The 16,677-nt window shown below is 37.2% G+C and overlaps 1 pseudogene; it reads right to left on the reverse strand.

Moving 5' to 3' along the window:
• Nucleotides 1-7,411: 7,411 nt before the first annotated feature.
• LOC143888592 (phospholipase D delta-like) lies at nt 7,412-15,943 on the reverse strand (annotated as a pseudogene).
• Nucleotides 15,944-16,677: the final 734 nt, after the last annotated feature.

Here is a 16,677-nt window from a genome sequence, read left to right on the forward strand (position 1 = left end):
TTTAGCTTGCCTCATATAACCTACTTTCCCAATCTACCACCAAGATGATCCAACTGTGAGATCTCTCATACTTTAACAATCAAATCTCAACAAACAAAACCTAATACAGATTGGGTTTTCTTATTCCACCATTAATAGATAACCAAAAGAGAAGATGAAAAAACCCAAAAATCACAAAACTTCAGAGACTTCAGTTTATTGAGTTGTTTCCAAACAAAGCAATCTTATGTTTTTTCTGTATGCAAGATTTTACAATGAGCCACAATTGTAACAAGAACACTAGCAACAAAAAGAGGTGTACCTCATGTTCGTCCTGTGGAACTATTCATAAGCCATCCTTGTTGACCAAAAGATCTCCGTCCTTGAATGTACCGGTCTTAGTCCTAGATAATGTATAGAGAGATTTTTCAGCATTTAACAAAAGAATCTCAAAGCATATAGAGAAAGAGGATGAGAAGATTTTATGACACACAGAAATTTATCAATGGAGTCAGATGAAGGGATAGAGAGCTTGAGCTTAGGGTTTGAGCATCTTCTCTTTTTCATGGCTGCCCTCAAGAATCGCGCAGAACATTATACTTCGTCACTTGCGAGGTTGGTGGTGGCCAATCGAATTTCCAAACCTTAAATTCAGCACGCCCCAGGAAGTGATATATTTGGCCCCTACTGCCAACTTCCTTGTTGACATCTATTATCAGCTCAACTTCCTGCACTCATGTAAGCAGTACTGCCTCCGCCCATGGAGAAGAAATAAACTTAACAAACTACCAACAATTCATGGTTCAGAAATAACACCAGAAGACCCACAGTGTCTCATATGCTTTTGTCCTTTTGGGCAAAACTTACTTCGGAAGCTTCCTTGCGGCCACATCTTTCATTGTAGCTGCATAGAACGATGGATATTAATCGGCATACCTTGCCCAATCTACCTCCAGTCTATATAGATCAGTATGCTTGAAAACAAGTCCCCAACAAGTCCCTATAATTAACCTTTTTTCAATAATCTGTCTTCCCATTTTTAAATGATAATTCCCCCCTTATTTTCTCATCTTCTAATCTTTGAAACTTTGCTTCCAGGTTGCACTTTTAGTCAGGGTTTCATTGCACTTTTAAATGACAATTCCCCACCTGACTAAAAGTGCAACTTAGAAGCAAAATTTTCAAAGAAGAGAAGATGAGAAAATACGGGGGAATTGTCATTTAAAATAAGAAGACAGATTATTGGAAAAAAGTTAATTATAGAGACCTGTTGGAGACTTGTTTTCAAGCATACTTATCTATATAGGCCGGCGGCAGATTGGGCAAGGTTTGCCAAGTAATATCTATCGTTCTATGCAACTACAATGAAAGATGTGGCTGCAAGGAAGCTCCCGAAGTAAGCTTTGCCCAAAAGGATAGAAGCATATGAAATACTGTGGGTCTTCTGGCTCTTCTGGTGTTATTTTTAAACAATGAATTGTTGGTAGTTTGTTAAGTTTATATCTTCTCCATGGGCAGAGGCAGTACTGCCTACATGCGTGCAGGAAGTGGAGCTGATAATAGATGTCAACAAGGAAGATGGCAGTAAGAACGAAGCAAGCAACTATGACTCCCAAGTAAATAGCGTCAGCATCCGAATTGGTAAGTAGGACTGCCTCCTCATATATGTCGATCTCTGTCATCTGTTAAGCACCATAAAGCAAAAAACATAAGGGAAAAGAATTATCATAAGGCAAGGCATGTTAAATTGATATATTTGTTAATGAGACTCGTATCTCCTTAAAGTTGACCCTCGTAGTCTTCTAAAATTAAAGAGAGCGGTATCATATCCCTCTAAAGTTACCTTTGTGTTCAACAACATCTGACCATTAATGCTTGTACAAGAATGAAAGTGGCCCCCATCTCTTTTTGGGTATAGTTAGTTGATTTCATTGATCTAATCCAATCTTTTTGAGCTGAGTTTTGGTTTGTTTCCAACCACCCAAACCTTTGTAGGCACACCACTTAAGAAGCCCATCTGATTCCAGTGACTGATTTTGTAACTTTGAGAAGAAATTTCCGATATCATCTTTGTAAAAGAAATTTCTCTCTTTTGGATGACATTTCAAATATAAGATATGGTTTATAAAATCACAGAAAACTCAAAATCGTTGCATCTGTTGTTTAGCTTTTATTTCCTTCATACTTCTTATCTCGAAATAGAAACTGATTTTTTGTTTTTTTAAAAAAAATCCTATCTCTAACAGGTTTTCTTGATTCACTTCTGCTCTGCGGAGAAGCTAAGACCCTCACCATCATGGCTGCATAGAGGTACTAGGGAATTAGATCTATCAAAAAAAAAAAAAAAACAGGATGCACACTACTCTATTATTCCATGAAATTATTTTTCTTTTTTCTTTTTCAGATTTGGTAGCTTGAGACTATCTCAAGGAATGTGAGCTCACAATCAACAGAAAACTATGATGGATTTGCCATGAAAGTCGATATTTGTTACCATTCACAATTATTAGTAAGTCACCATTTTCTTATATGAAAACAAGCAATAGGTAGTACTGTTGATCTCAAATAGTTTCGTAATCGTTATAAGTTATAAATCATTTATCATTTGCTTCTCTGGAGTTGATGTTGATTTTCGCAATAGTATTTCATCTATTTTCTGAGATGTTTCTCTTCATTTCTTTCATTGATTGACGCTATTGTATGGGTTTAATAGATTCATATCCATTACAGTTTTGGACCAATGAGTACATATTTATCTAAATTACATGGATCAGTTTCTTTCACCCTATTAACTCCATCTTTCACCCTATTAACTCCATTTGACCCTCCCTTTTTCGCTATTAGTGCATTTCTTGTCGGAGATTTCCATGAGTATTTTGGTTGCGGTATGCATCCTAAGAATATGAGAACTAGGATTGAGCCAAGTTCTATTTAACTGTATCTTGCAAAAAAAATTCACCATGGTGCATTCAATGAACTATGGGACCATAGCTAAACATAAATTAATCAAAATTAACAAATTTTTTGAAAATCCGGTGTAGCTTGTTTGAGTGTTTGTTCGTCTATTTGCACTTCTGATGATTATGTGAATGAGCATGGCCTTAGCTCTTATTGGATTATAGATTGGCCATGGCAACTTTTTGTTTCATGCTTAGAAAAAGAACCATCTTGAAGATGTTTAATGGTTTTATTTTACATAGATGGAAGTTTATTCTAGATTTGGTTTCAAATTTCAAAAGGATTTTAGTTTCTTCTTATTACTATTTAGTATTTAAGGGATGGAACTGCCCTGAACTTTGATCCGTTGTTAGGGGTGTGCATTAATCGCTTAAAACCGAAATAACCGACCGAACCGAATTCGGTCGGTTATTTCGGTTCGGTTAGCAAGTGTAACGGTTCGGTTTCGGGTATGTTTCATTTCAAAGTTCGGATATCGGTTTCGGTTTTGGTTTTTAGCTAAAGATTATTCGGTTTGACTGATAACCAAATAATGAGAATAGGCTGGGATTATTGGGAAGAAGCAAAATACTCGAGACCCTAGGCACGCAGGCTTTTTTCTTATTGGGAAGAAGCAAAATACTCACGACCCTAGGCATTTTTAAATGCTGTCCTCCACTGACACATGCCTGATACTTTTCTTCATAAAGTAGCTTAACTTGTTGAGAAAGGCGTAGCACACATCCTCATTAATTGCGTTCTCACTCAGTTATGCCACCCCCTATTTTTCTAAATCCACCCCATTTTGTAACAGAGATGACATGGCCCATTGATTGTTGTTGGGGAAGTGATAAATTTAGCACCTTTTTTATTGGGGATAAGGGAAATGATATACTCAATTTATTCACCCCCTTTTTTAAACTTGGGACATCTGTGAAGAGTAAAAGAAACGAAAGGGGGTTGTCCTGTGTAGTAAAAAGGGCGTGATTAACTTAAAACTTAAAGCTTAAGTTAAATCTTAGGGTTTTCTTTTCATTTTAGTAAAGGGCAAAGAGAGAGAGAGAGAGAGAGAGAGAGAGAGAGAGCTGGTTTTGCTCCTATCTCTGCCGTTACTCACTGCTCCTCCTCCGACCTGTCAATTCCGGCCACCTCCTAGCGGTAAGAGAGAGACCTTTTTTCATGGCATATTAGGGTTCCTATATTTTGTAGCTAAACTTGATTTTTTTTCTTATTTCTTTTGTAGGTTGTGATTCCTGTTGTTGGTTTGTTCTTTCTCTCAACTCTAAAGCTTTGAAAGAAGAAGGAGGGTCTGTTCATTATCCACAGCCACCTCTCAACGCCTAAGCTTTTGTAGGTTGGTTCTGATTCCTGTAGTTGGTTCTTGCTTCTAGGTTTAATATAAAACTTATCTTGTTTTAAAAGAATGAACCATTATTCGGTTCTAACCGAGCAACCCAAATCATTTTTCGGTTTTGGTTCTGTTCGGTTATTGTATAATTCGGTTGTGGTTTCGGTTACGATATTTAGGTAACCGAAATTTTGCGGTTCGGTTAGTTTTGGTAAAATCGGTTCGGTTTTAACCGAATGAACAGTCCTATCCGTTGTGAACCAATTCGTTCGTGAAAGAGGACTCACATTTCGATGCCTCCTTCGGGTTTTGGTAACACTCATTTTAAACTCTCTTCTCCCTCTCCCTTCTGTAGGTAAATCTTTGTCGAGCATTCATTTCTAAGACCTGATATCTGTTTTGTTTCCTTTCTAGGATCTATTTTTAACTCTCTAATATGAAGACAAAGTATTGTTCAAAATATGTATTTTTTTTTGTTTCTAGTTCTCTTTCTTTAACCCTCTTTTTTTTCTTCCCTGCATAAATCTCTCCAAATCTCACTCTTCTCTTTTTCCCTTACTATTTCCTTCGATTGAGCACTTCCACTGCTTTTCTTCATTTTTGAGATTTTCTTTCTGTTTGTATTGTATTTGACTGTTTTAATGTTTTTTCTTCTGAGTATTTCAAGTGCTATAGTTATGTTCTGGTTGCAGTTGTGGCAATTACAGAGAGAGAGAGAGAGAGAGAGAGAGAGAGAGAGATGCTTTCTAAAGAAGGTGACTTGTTTTTGTTTACGAACAATAAAGGTCAGTCTTTTCTTTTATTTCTCTAGCTTTCCTTGATTATTAGAAAAGATGATTCTTTTCTGAAAATTAAAGAAAGAAATTGTCAGTTTGAGGACAATAAAGATTGGGATACTCTATTGGTAAGGCAGTCCCTACTGCAATTGATGCATATGGTTGACCTCCAAATGCATGTCTATAACCAAAATGGCTAACATTCAATGAGAAATGCCAAAAATTCAGTAATTAGATTGTTAGATTACCCTTGTTTCTGTTTAACTGTATTTTACGAATATAGGGGTTGTAATTGACAATTTTGGACCTCAGGTAAATACAGAATTCCCTAAGCTTCTAATTGTTTCCTTATGCTCTGTTTGGTTGCCATTGGATTTTCATCTTCCAGGAAGTTTGTTGGAGAATAGCTGCCACGTGGGACAAATTCCTTGTTTGGTTGCCAAAATAACATTGGACTCCCTTTTTACTCCCTTTGATGTCTTCCATGTAATAATTGCTTGTTTTGTGACATAGACTCCTTGTCCCCTCCTTATGACTTTTAAACCAAATTATTCCAAAAGCAAGCACTTTTGGCTGAATTTTCTAGGGAATGGTGCTCTCTTTCTCTCTCTTCCTTCTCTCTCCTCCCTATATGCATAATGACACCCCTACTTATTCTGCTACTCTCCAAGTATATGCCGTGCAACCATACACTACCAACACTATTCTCCGAGGTAATTCTAGACAAATCAAAATGCTTGTCTAATCCCTTTTGACTTTTTTTGACTTCATATTCCACTACTATCCGAGCCACCCCCGATTAACCAAAAGGAGCATTAAGAAACCGAGAGGAGTTTTAGACACAACTGCTACTTTAAGCGCAATAGTTTGAACACCTATCTTTGATGCTGCTTCTTCACATTCCCAAAACTGACAATTCTTCTAAGCTTTGACCACTTGCTTTCAATGTGGGAATGTAGTCCGTATGAACTCGTTTTAAACACAACAGTTGCTCGTGTTGAAAAATCAAACAACATTCTTGCATGATTTTTTTTTCCATATCCATTTTGAATAAAATTCTTGAAACTGCGCACATCCGTAGGGAATAGTCTCGGCCTAAAAATTGGGGTTGGGAGACCCTATGTCATAAAAAAACCGTATGGAATAGTTCTACATCTTTGGGGATGATATCCTTAATCATCTCTATTTGGAATGAATTTTGCACCATGCAAAAAAATGAAATACATATTGGTATGGTATACCTCTAATGTACAAAATGGCAAAGTTTTTTTCCCTTATTAAAATAAAATTTTAACATTTTATAAAAAATTATAAAAAGATAGAAAATACAGCATAAATTTTATGACCTGACATGTCTAAATTTGCACCTACCTTAATTTTATTTATTTATATTAAAAATTAATATTTTTTTATAAAAGTACCAAAAAATTGTTATAATATTTTAAAATTTAATATGTAAAAGAACAATAGCATGAATTGTGTTATTTATATACTTTTCTTGTCTGTTCTGCTCTTTATGATTTTAAACAGGGTCATCTAGTTTGATATGTTTTGATAAGGTGGGTCCCACCAACTCAAATCAAACCCACGCATCGGGAGGGGCCAGGTCCCACGAGCTCCACCCAAGCCCATGCATACAGTGTAAAATAAGGGCCCCACCACATCAAAACATGAGGAGTAAAATGTTGGGGCCCATTATTTTACATTTACACCCTGTGCATGGGCTTGGATGGAGATCGAGGGACCTGGCCATCAAAACGGGAGATAAAATGATGGGTCCCGCCCGATGTGTGGGTTTGAGTTGAGTTAGTGGGACAAAGCCTATCAAAACATATTACTGAGCATCAAAGGTTATTTGGTCTGTTTCCAAGGTAATTTTCGTCTTTTCAGGACATTTTGGTCTTTTATGAGTCAGAAAAAAAATCTACCATGGGTATTTTTGTCACAAATTCATGGCAGGACCCTATTCGCAAAATTCGCTCAAATTGTATGACTCTTTGTAAATAATCAAACTAGAAGACTGTTGTTGCAAATAAATCTAAGTAGAAGACTTCTTTTGCAAAAACTCCTTTTAAATATGATTTTTTGTTTTCTAATACTTTAGTACAAGAAATGAGTACTTCCACAAGATAAAATCGACATGTATGACACCAATGATTGGTTTCACAGATCTCAACTTGTATGAATGAATCAAAATTACAGGACTTGTACTTTCTTTTTCTTAAGATGACACTGAGACAAATAGTTGTATTCAAACAGATGTCATTGAAGTTCAAAATAAATGAGTATTTCCAAATTTTAAATTCGGCATGTATGACACCAATGATTTGTTTGACAGCACTCTTCTATCAGACGATTTGTATGAATGAATCTAAACTTCTTCAGCATCAAAATTACAGGCGAAATTTGCATCTGTTGACCTTACATTTAGCATCTGAGAGACCTATAAAATTAATCTTCAACCATATAATTAAAATTTTAGTAACCGAATGTTGATTCAATACAACAAGGAGGACAAATTAAGTTGCAAGAATGAAAATAAAAACAGAATAACTCACAGGGAAAGTAGGATTGTGATAATCATTCTTAAAAACAGTGTCAAGATCACGAAATAGTCTATGCTCAGGCGTGTCATACCGGCCGTCACAGAGATCAAGACCCCCTATAAAAGCTGTAATCTTTCTGTTATTTCCAGAAGCTTGTGTATCAACGAGCAAACATTTCTGATGGTGGGTAAAGAGTGTTCCCACAACCTGGGGGCAGACATTACCAGAAACAATATAAGATAACTTTATTGTTCAAATAAAGCGTTCACATAAACTTTATTGTTCAAATGTAGTGTTAACAGAATGAGAAAAATCCTTGAATGAATTTGAAAGTACAGCATGGCCAAAGAAACAGGTGTTCTAGATTGGTTAATAGAAGACATATAATGATGATTAAATACACACACACACACACAGAGAGACCGATATGTCCACTAAATATAAATGTCACTCCCACTATTTCCTTAGCTAACACATTGTTTGCCAATGATCTCTAAACACACAACCACACAACAGAAACACACGCGCGCGCACACACACACAGAGAAAGAGAGACCGATATATGTCCACTAAATACCGATGTCACTCCCATTATTTCATTACTTAACAAGTTGCGGAAAACATCAAACCAAAATAGCTTATGGCAAGAAGCCAGCAAAGAACTTTCTTTATTTCTTCTTTTTCAGTAGAAGCGGCCTTTTTCTCAGAAACAAAACAATGAAAACCATTTTACAATGGAGTATGGAGTACACCGCAAGAAAGAATAATTGAGATTATTTAGAACTATATTAGAATAATCTAAATTAGGCAGAAGTACAAATGAAAACTCCAAGGCATAAAAATCCAAGAACGTTACGAGTGAGAATTTCAACAGATAGCCTTCAATCAGTGTTTCAAAATGTGGATTCAGACCAAAATGAAGCCGAAACAAATCCTAATCTACTTGATGTAGCCGGGGGAATACACGGTTGACGCGGCCAATTACTTGTTGACGTGGTCATAACTCGAGTGCCAAAGGAGTTTTGGTTGCCTTTGTAAGGAAAACTGTGGACTCGAACAAGGATGCGGCCAAGGTAAAATGGAGTCGACTCGGGCAAGTCGACGATGACACAGAGGAGTTTGGAAACTATGCTACTAGTAAGAGTATCTCAAAGGTCCAACACCATTTCATCTACAAAACTATGGAGAGGTGAGCCTTGAGACACAAGATTGCTTCATAGATGTCACCTCTGAGATTGATATCATCAACATAAGCAAGAAGATAACCATGCTCAATGTTGATTGACACAGAGGATGTGATTTGAATGGAAAGGATCAAAGCCAACTTGAGAGCTTTTGAACTGACATGAAGATATGTCCTTGGAGTCCTTTCTCTTTCGCAATATGTGGTACCTGAAAAGAAAGGAGTACGAGGGATATCTCTCAACAGGCTTGGTTGGAGGGATGCCAATACGGGTATCATAACTAATATAGAGCGAAATGATTGGATAAGATATCTAATGATTGGGTTCACTTATGCAGGAATTATGAGCCCCAATCGTGACCTTGGGATATGCAGACAAAACCATTCTATTATCAAGATCAGCTTTGATGGTAGCAATAAAATAGTCAAACCAAATGGTATGGCAAAATGTGCCGGCTTTGACAAAATTGTGACGAATGATGTCAGCATGGTTATTTCTGCCTTCTTGAGGTGGAAGTGCTTGCATTTCAATGTCTCAAGGATGAAATACGGTGAAGATATTTGTTTAGCTAAACGTAGGGAAATGGATTGCAATCTAGCAGTCAGATTTCCCACATTTATGAAGAAGGGAACATGCTAATTAATAGACAGCCTAAATTTGATGTAACTAGTAGCAACCTATTTATGTCATTATGTGGAAATGCAAATGTGGAGTTCACTGATCAGGGTTTCTTCTGCATTTTTCTTCTTCTTATAAAATTTCTTTCACATGATCAGATGGTGCAAAAAGAGGCATATGTATCCTCAGTAGCTCTTTGATGAAGTTATTGAAAGATTAGGGAGCTACCAAATTTATTTATGTCGAATGAAAAGAAGAACGAAGGGCGAGGCTGATAGACTTGCCAATGAGGATCTTGTACTGATTTGATTATAGAGATTTTATGCCTGAGTAGGAGGATGTTTGATGTTTTTAAAATGGTCTTCTTTGTTTGATATGTTGTAATTTTGGACTGTTCAACAAAATACTGTTTCTATTCAAAAAAAGAAAAGAAAAAAACATTCAATCTAAGTTCAAATATAGCCTACCAATATATATGATATTCACTTGCTTCTCATTCAAGTAACTTTTTGCATATGGAAAAGGCAAATGAGGTTTCAAATGGATTAAGAAAACAACATTAGTTTTTCATTGGATGGATGTGCTAGTTATTTCCCAACGTTTAACAGAACTTGAAAAACTGAACCATTTTATAATCAAGACCATAGTTCAAAGTCGAACAACTTCAATATGTACTAAAATACATATACTTTAATCAGCTATCACATAAATACGTAAGACAAAGTGGAAACAAAATGAATCCATGGAATAAAGCCTGCATGTTGCTTGAAAATGCTAAGCTTATTGCTTCCATAATGAGGTGATAATACACAAATGACAGACGAATGCTTGAAAAACTTCCGGGTCTCTTCATCATGAGTTTCCATCAATCCTGCCTGCTGTAAACACCATATCACATTAAACCTTGAATATCTAACCTCAATTAATGTCAACAAAACACCCCATAGCAGGAAAAAAAGCCACGTCTGACAAAATTAGTACCATACTGTAGTGATCACAGTTGCAAATGTCATTTCATTTCGTCTGAAATGGACTTAAAGGTTTCGGTTTCAGCCGAAAACCGGAACGAAGTGACGAAAATTTCGTTTCGTTCCGGATTTCGGCCGAAATTGACTGAAATCGACCGGAATTGACCGGAATTTACTGAAATTTACAGGAATTTGACGAAATTTACTAAAAAATTTCGAACGAAATTGTCCGAAATTTTTTGAAATTTCGTTTCGGTGGCCAAAACGAAATGGCCACCGAAACGAAATTTACAACTATGGTAGTGATCCTTAATTAGTAGGAACTATTACCAGGTATCTTACAAGCAACAAAAAAAAGTGACTATAACTACATATTTATGAATTATTATCATGTTCATTATGAAATACCAAATAAGACAAATATGCAAGAGTTAAAATTTCCAACATGTTAGCAGATCCGCCAATGTCGTGGACGATAGCCTTGTGAGGGAGGCGGTGTCCAAGGAGGCTTTGGCATTGTTTGACTCCCTCCCTCCATGATTCCTATCTTCGGTTTTTTCTTTTCTCTATTTTCTTGTTGTGCATTTTCGTATTTTTTGGTATGGTTAGGGATTATATCTATATGTATCGACCAACTCGGTCTTCTCTTTTTCTTCAGCAATAAAATTGTCACCATTCAAAAAAACAATTTACATGTAGATAAGCTACTTTTCAGTTCATAGAAGCTGCTGAAGAAAAATGCTAATTAAAACTGTTACATATGGGAAAAATATCCACTGGATACAGTGAATAGTTTTCTCATATCAAGTACCATTTCTAGGAAGTTAATGAAAGATGCATCACTGCCCAAGAAACAAGTATTATTTTCTTGAGAAGGAAAAAAGAAAATCGAGGGGGTAGCACTTAACTATTGAAGCTAAGCAAAACATTCAAAACACGAACATAAATGTTTGACCATGAACAGGAGCAAAATTATTCAAAATTAGTGGTCTTGTGCTTGCAATTAGAATGAATGTGCTGGAGCTCCAAAAGCACCCAAAATAGATTTTGCCAACTATATAAAAAAGAAATATTTGACGGATTGGATCTCCAAGAATGACAACTAATTTAAATGGAAATCAACATTTTATAGCTCTGTTCCGAATATTCAAAGGCAGGTAAACCCCCTAAAGAGTTTTCAGTTAGAAAGTAACGCTCTACAAGCAAGGAAATATAGTACTAACAGATTATATGGGGATACTACTTTTACTTAGGAAAGAAAAATCATAGGACCAGACTTGTTTTGCTCGTGCATGCCCCTGCACTTCTAGGAAAAAAATATGTAAAACCGTTGGGGAATATGTGACTTCTATTTCATGATGGTCTGAAACAAAAGTATGATGTCATAAGAGGCCTAATTGCATTCAAACAACAAACTCACTGTTCCCGTGAAGTGCAGATTGTTGGGAACAAATATCTTCCCGTCAATATATATATATATATATATATATATATATATATATATATATATATATATAGAGAGAGAGAGAGAGAGAGAGGAAACCATAGTGGGGGCCACATTTTTGGAGGAGATCCAAAGCATTCATTTGGAAGGCCCTTCCATGGATAGGGTGTGTACCAAAAATCAGCCCTATAGGATCATCCTAACTAGACCTGGCAAAACCGACCCATGCCCGCGGGTTGACCCGGCCCACCCGCAAATTTGCGGGCACGGGTCTGGGTTTTAGTGACCCGCCAAAATTTGACCCGCGGGCAACCCAACCCGCAAAAACATGGGTTGGGCCGGGTCAACCCGCGGGTACCCGCGGGCACCCGCATTTTAAAGTAATTTTTAAGAATTTATTGGAGAATGTTATCAGCTCTTGGAAAATCATCAGATGTAAATGATTTTTGGAGTATAACCTATTTTGCCTATGGCCCATCTAATGGACGGTTTGGATCATCCGATGGTGTGGGCCATACCATACCTTTAAAAAAGTGAGAGTGCCCTCAGTAGTGTTGGTAACATTTCGTTTTTTTTTTTTTTTAACGCTGTGCAAAGATGCGCACCGAAGGTTTCTAGCAAAAGAAAAAGTAAAAAAAACGTAATCATTACACAAAAGAAAAGTAAATAACTGAGTTATAAAGTTTTAGATGAAAAATTACGGATAAATGGTTATGTAATTATAAAATAACGAGACAAATACGACAAACATGTGTAGAGTTATTACAATTACGGGAAAAACTTGGGTGCGGTCAAATCACGTCAAATCAGGAGAATTTAAATCCCATATTATATTTGCTTATATTTGCGGGTGACCCGCGGGTTAACCCGGCCCACCCGCGGGCCGCGCGGGTCATCAAATTTCTGACCCGCAAAAATACGGGTCACCAAAATTCTGACCCGTGTGACCCGCACCCGCACCACCCGTGGGTTGACCCGGCCCGACCCACCCGTTTGCCAGGTCTAATCCTAACCCAATCAAAGTTGGAGGGGAAAATGGACAGATACTGTTTCTGCCCATTTTTTCCCTCCACAAATGGCAAGGTTAGGATTATCCTAAAGGGCTGATTTTTGGTACACACCCTATCCATGGAAGGGCCTTCCAAATGAATGCTTTGGATCTCCCCAAAAATGTTCCCCCCCCCCCCCTAATGGTTTCTTCAGCCATGCACAGATAGCTTATCAGCTGCACACAAACCATTTCCTCATATATATATATATATATATATATATATATATATATTTTATTTTAATTTTTTTTTTTTATTATTTTTTTTTTTTTTTTTAAATTAAGGTTCTTCCCGTCAATATATGAATGGAGCCCACAAACTTTGTTTGTGCAAATATAAAAAATGGGCAATTTGAAAAGTGCCAAGAAAAAAAACCAAAACACAAAGCAGGAAATCCACCAAACACAACCAAACAACTCTAAATTTAACGTGGAAAACCCTTCAAGATGAAGGGAAAAATCATCGGGCAAGTCTGAGAGGAATCTACTAAAAAGTGAAAAATGAGGATTACAATGTTTTCTCCTCAAGTTTTGCCCAAAACTTGAGGTTTACAATAAGAATGAGAGAACATCACTAACTTGGAGAAAATACAACATTACCTCACAAGCATCAACAAAAAGAAACACTTTTTTATTCGTTTACCTTTTTAATTTTATTTTTTGTTTGGCATACAGATGCCCATCTCCTTGCTATGGATATATTGTATGGTAGTCAAGAGGAACCAGTTCTTCTACATGTTCATGTAAACGTAGTACATACCATTCTATGATTGGATGAGGGGAACTTTTTCAATACCAATCTTTTTGCCCGGAGAACTCCATAGAGTAATTTTCTCCTAAAAAGGATTGAGATTATCTTCAACAAGAATTTCAACATCCTTTTCAAAAACAGGCAACTTGAGTTTCTTGCATTCATATAGAGGTTAACATAATTATGGCCAGCCCACCAAACTAAAAGGGTATCTTCAACCTAGATATGGGTTTGAAGAATTTTATGAACTAATCGTTTTTTTAATATTTATTAGCTTTTGAGGGAACATTTGCCGTCAAAAAATGATGCCATTGAAATGAAGCCCAGATCCTCTAAAATGCAAAATTCCCGAAACACATCAATACAAGGTGAGCTCAACCCTTAAAATGTAAATTATCTTTCCTCAAGATTTTGTCCTCAAACATCTGCAAATGGTCATATGAATGAAATCATGGAGACCAATGAATCAAGCCAATCAAACCCATCCACAAAACCCAGAAGTATTCATCTGGATGATCAAAAGAAGCACAAGAGAGCAAAAATAGAAGACAAGAGCAATACCCATAGAATGTAGATTACTAACCAAAAAAATGACGAGCAAGTCCATCATAGAGTCACAGACCCAAGTAATGTCTTATGAAACAGAGTTCATGCAACATATTTTAGCTATGAAATGTCCCTATAACTACACCTTCTGAAGATCTATATCTGTTTATAGGAAATTGTGATCCATGGAAGGGTATCATGAAAAGCTAACAACCATTCAAAAAAAATAACGTAAAGCTAACATAACCATATGGCATTGCATCATACGGCTATAGAGGATGAAGCATGATATAGAAATTTAACTGTTCACCAGAATGATCACAAGTGAAGCACCATATCTTAGTTGAATTTATTACCGTATTGATGAATAATTTGTCGTGGGAAGTCTTATCATCCCAAACCAACATGCAAACTCGAACTCCTTCCTGCGACTTATACTTGAGAAGCTCCCCAAGAGTGAGTTCCCCGCCGCTTGGCAATGGCCTGGTTGGCTCTCTAACCAGCTTCACCTTGTCATAAATTTACCAACCAACTATATAAATCAAGTGATGTGCCTCAGTTATTGCATGGCAGATATCTTCCCAGCACTTCTCATGCTGAAAGATCTTCCCATTCTCCAATTCAATCTCTGGAAGTTGTCCATTCGGGACATGAGCATCCTGATAAAGAGTCACCAACCCTCCTCGCTGGACCGGGAAATAGGCTCCCAAATGATCTGGGTCTGCACCAATGCCGCGGTGGTACCTATTGAAGTATAAATGATTAAATAAAACAAACTCTAACATCTTAAGCTTTTGGAGTAATTGGTTGTTTCACGTGGTACTAGAGCCACTGCCTCGTGGCAGGTCCTAGGTTCAAAACCCAACAACTCCTTGATATTAAAAAAAAGTCCATGTGTATGTCCAACACAAAAAAGAGAAGCCACACGTGAGGGGGAGTGTTGAAGTACAAATAATTAAATAACACCAACTCTAACAGCTTTAGCTTTTGGAGTAATTGGTTGTTTCACATGGTATCAGAGCGATTGCCTAAAACCCAACGACTCCTTGATATTAAAAGTCCATGTGTACAACCCACCCAAAAGAGGGGCCACATGTGCCACGTGTAGGGCCAACCCAAAAAAAGAGGGGCCACACATAAGGGTGAGTGTTAAAAGTAATAAATGAGTAACTAACACCAACTCTAAGAACTTAATCTTTTGGACTTATTGATTGTTTCACAATACCATGGGCTGTTCTCAAATGGCTTGAATTCCAGCTTCAAATATAGCGCCGCAGAAGGCTTAACCGGTTACCCTGTCGACCGAATTATAGGAAACCAATCCTCAATAACCTCCCCTGACAAAATCCTCTGAGCAGAAATCCCCACAATCCCAATCAATTGCGCACCAAGCATATCATTATCCTTAACCTGGAACTCAACACGCGCAACCTGATGAGCAACAGGGATATCAAAATGCTCATTCCACTCAGGGTTTTCCGAATCAGAAATCACAGCAGTTCTAGCTACGGTAGCTCCAGCTAAACAAACAGCCACATAAGGATCACAAGTTATGATCTTATGATGATGATGATAATGTTGATTTGATCCTTTTTTTCTCAGCAGGAGTACGGCAACAATCAGAGATCATTATACATCTTCGAGCTCGTCCTGAGAACATATCCATGTTTGGTAAAGATCTAGCTTTGAGAATCCTTAGATCGAGATCTCCGTGTAAAAAATTTACCTTTTCTGAAGTGGAATTTGTTTCTAAAGAGATATCCTCCATTGTTCCATTAGGGTTTGAAGGAGAAGCCATGGATCTGAACAGTTGGTGGGATTATGAAGGATTCCGAAGCATTTTTTATCTTTCTTAGATAAGGAGATTCCCCGGCTCCGTTTGGATGCCTGAATTTTTTTGGTTCTTGGGACTCTTGTGGAATTTCCGCAGGAAACCCACTTTTGGTTGCTGGTTAAATAGTGGGCCCAAAAAAATCCCACGAACTAAAATAACCCCGCACGAAACCCAAAGCTGGAAAAAAAATCCAAGGAACAAAAATAATCCCGCACGAAATCCGAGGAACCAAAATAACCAAAAGAACTTTTTTCTTCCCAACAGTTCAAGCAACCGGGATTTTTATTTTACCAGGATCTTTTTTTCCCACCATAGTCCACTCAACCAAACATGGGATTTTTATTTTACCGGGATACTTCCAGGGAGAATTTTTTCCCACCAATCTTCCAGGAAGTTTTTTGTTCCACAAAAGTCCCAAGAACCAAAAACAATTTGGCATCCAAACGAACACGGATTCTAAAAAACCCTTTGCTTCTGGATCCAGTTCTGGTTAGATTCTTTAGCAGGAGTATTTTTCTTGTTTAGTAGGGGTTTACAGGGAAATGGGGCCCACCAAATTCCGAAGATTTTGAGAAAAGTTCGGAATGTGGGCTGATGTTTGGAGAAATTACGGATTACTGGCACCTTTTAAAACAAGAATGAAACACGGGCTAACCTTCAAAATCGGGTGGTCAAAAGACCCTGATACCCTTCTGACA

The sequence above is a fragment of the Tasmannia lanceolata genome, unplaced genomic scaffold, assembly GCF_043159265.1.
Source record: "Tasmannia lanceolata isolate RefF3 unplaced genomic scaffold, GAP_Taslan_0.1 ptg000012l, whole genome shotgun sequence".
NCBI lineage: Eukaryota > Viridiplantae > Streptophyta > Magnoliopsida > Canellales > Winteraceae > Tasmannia > Tasmannia lanceolata.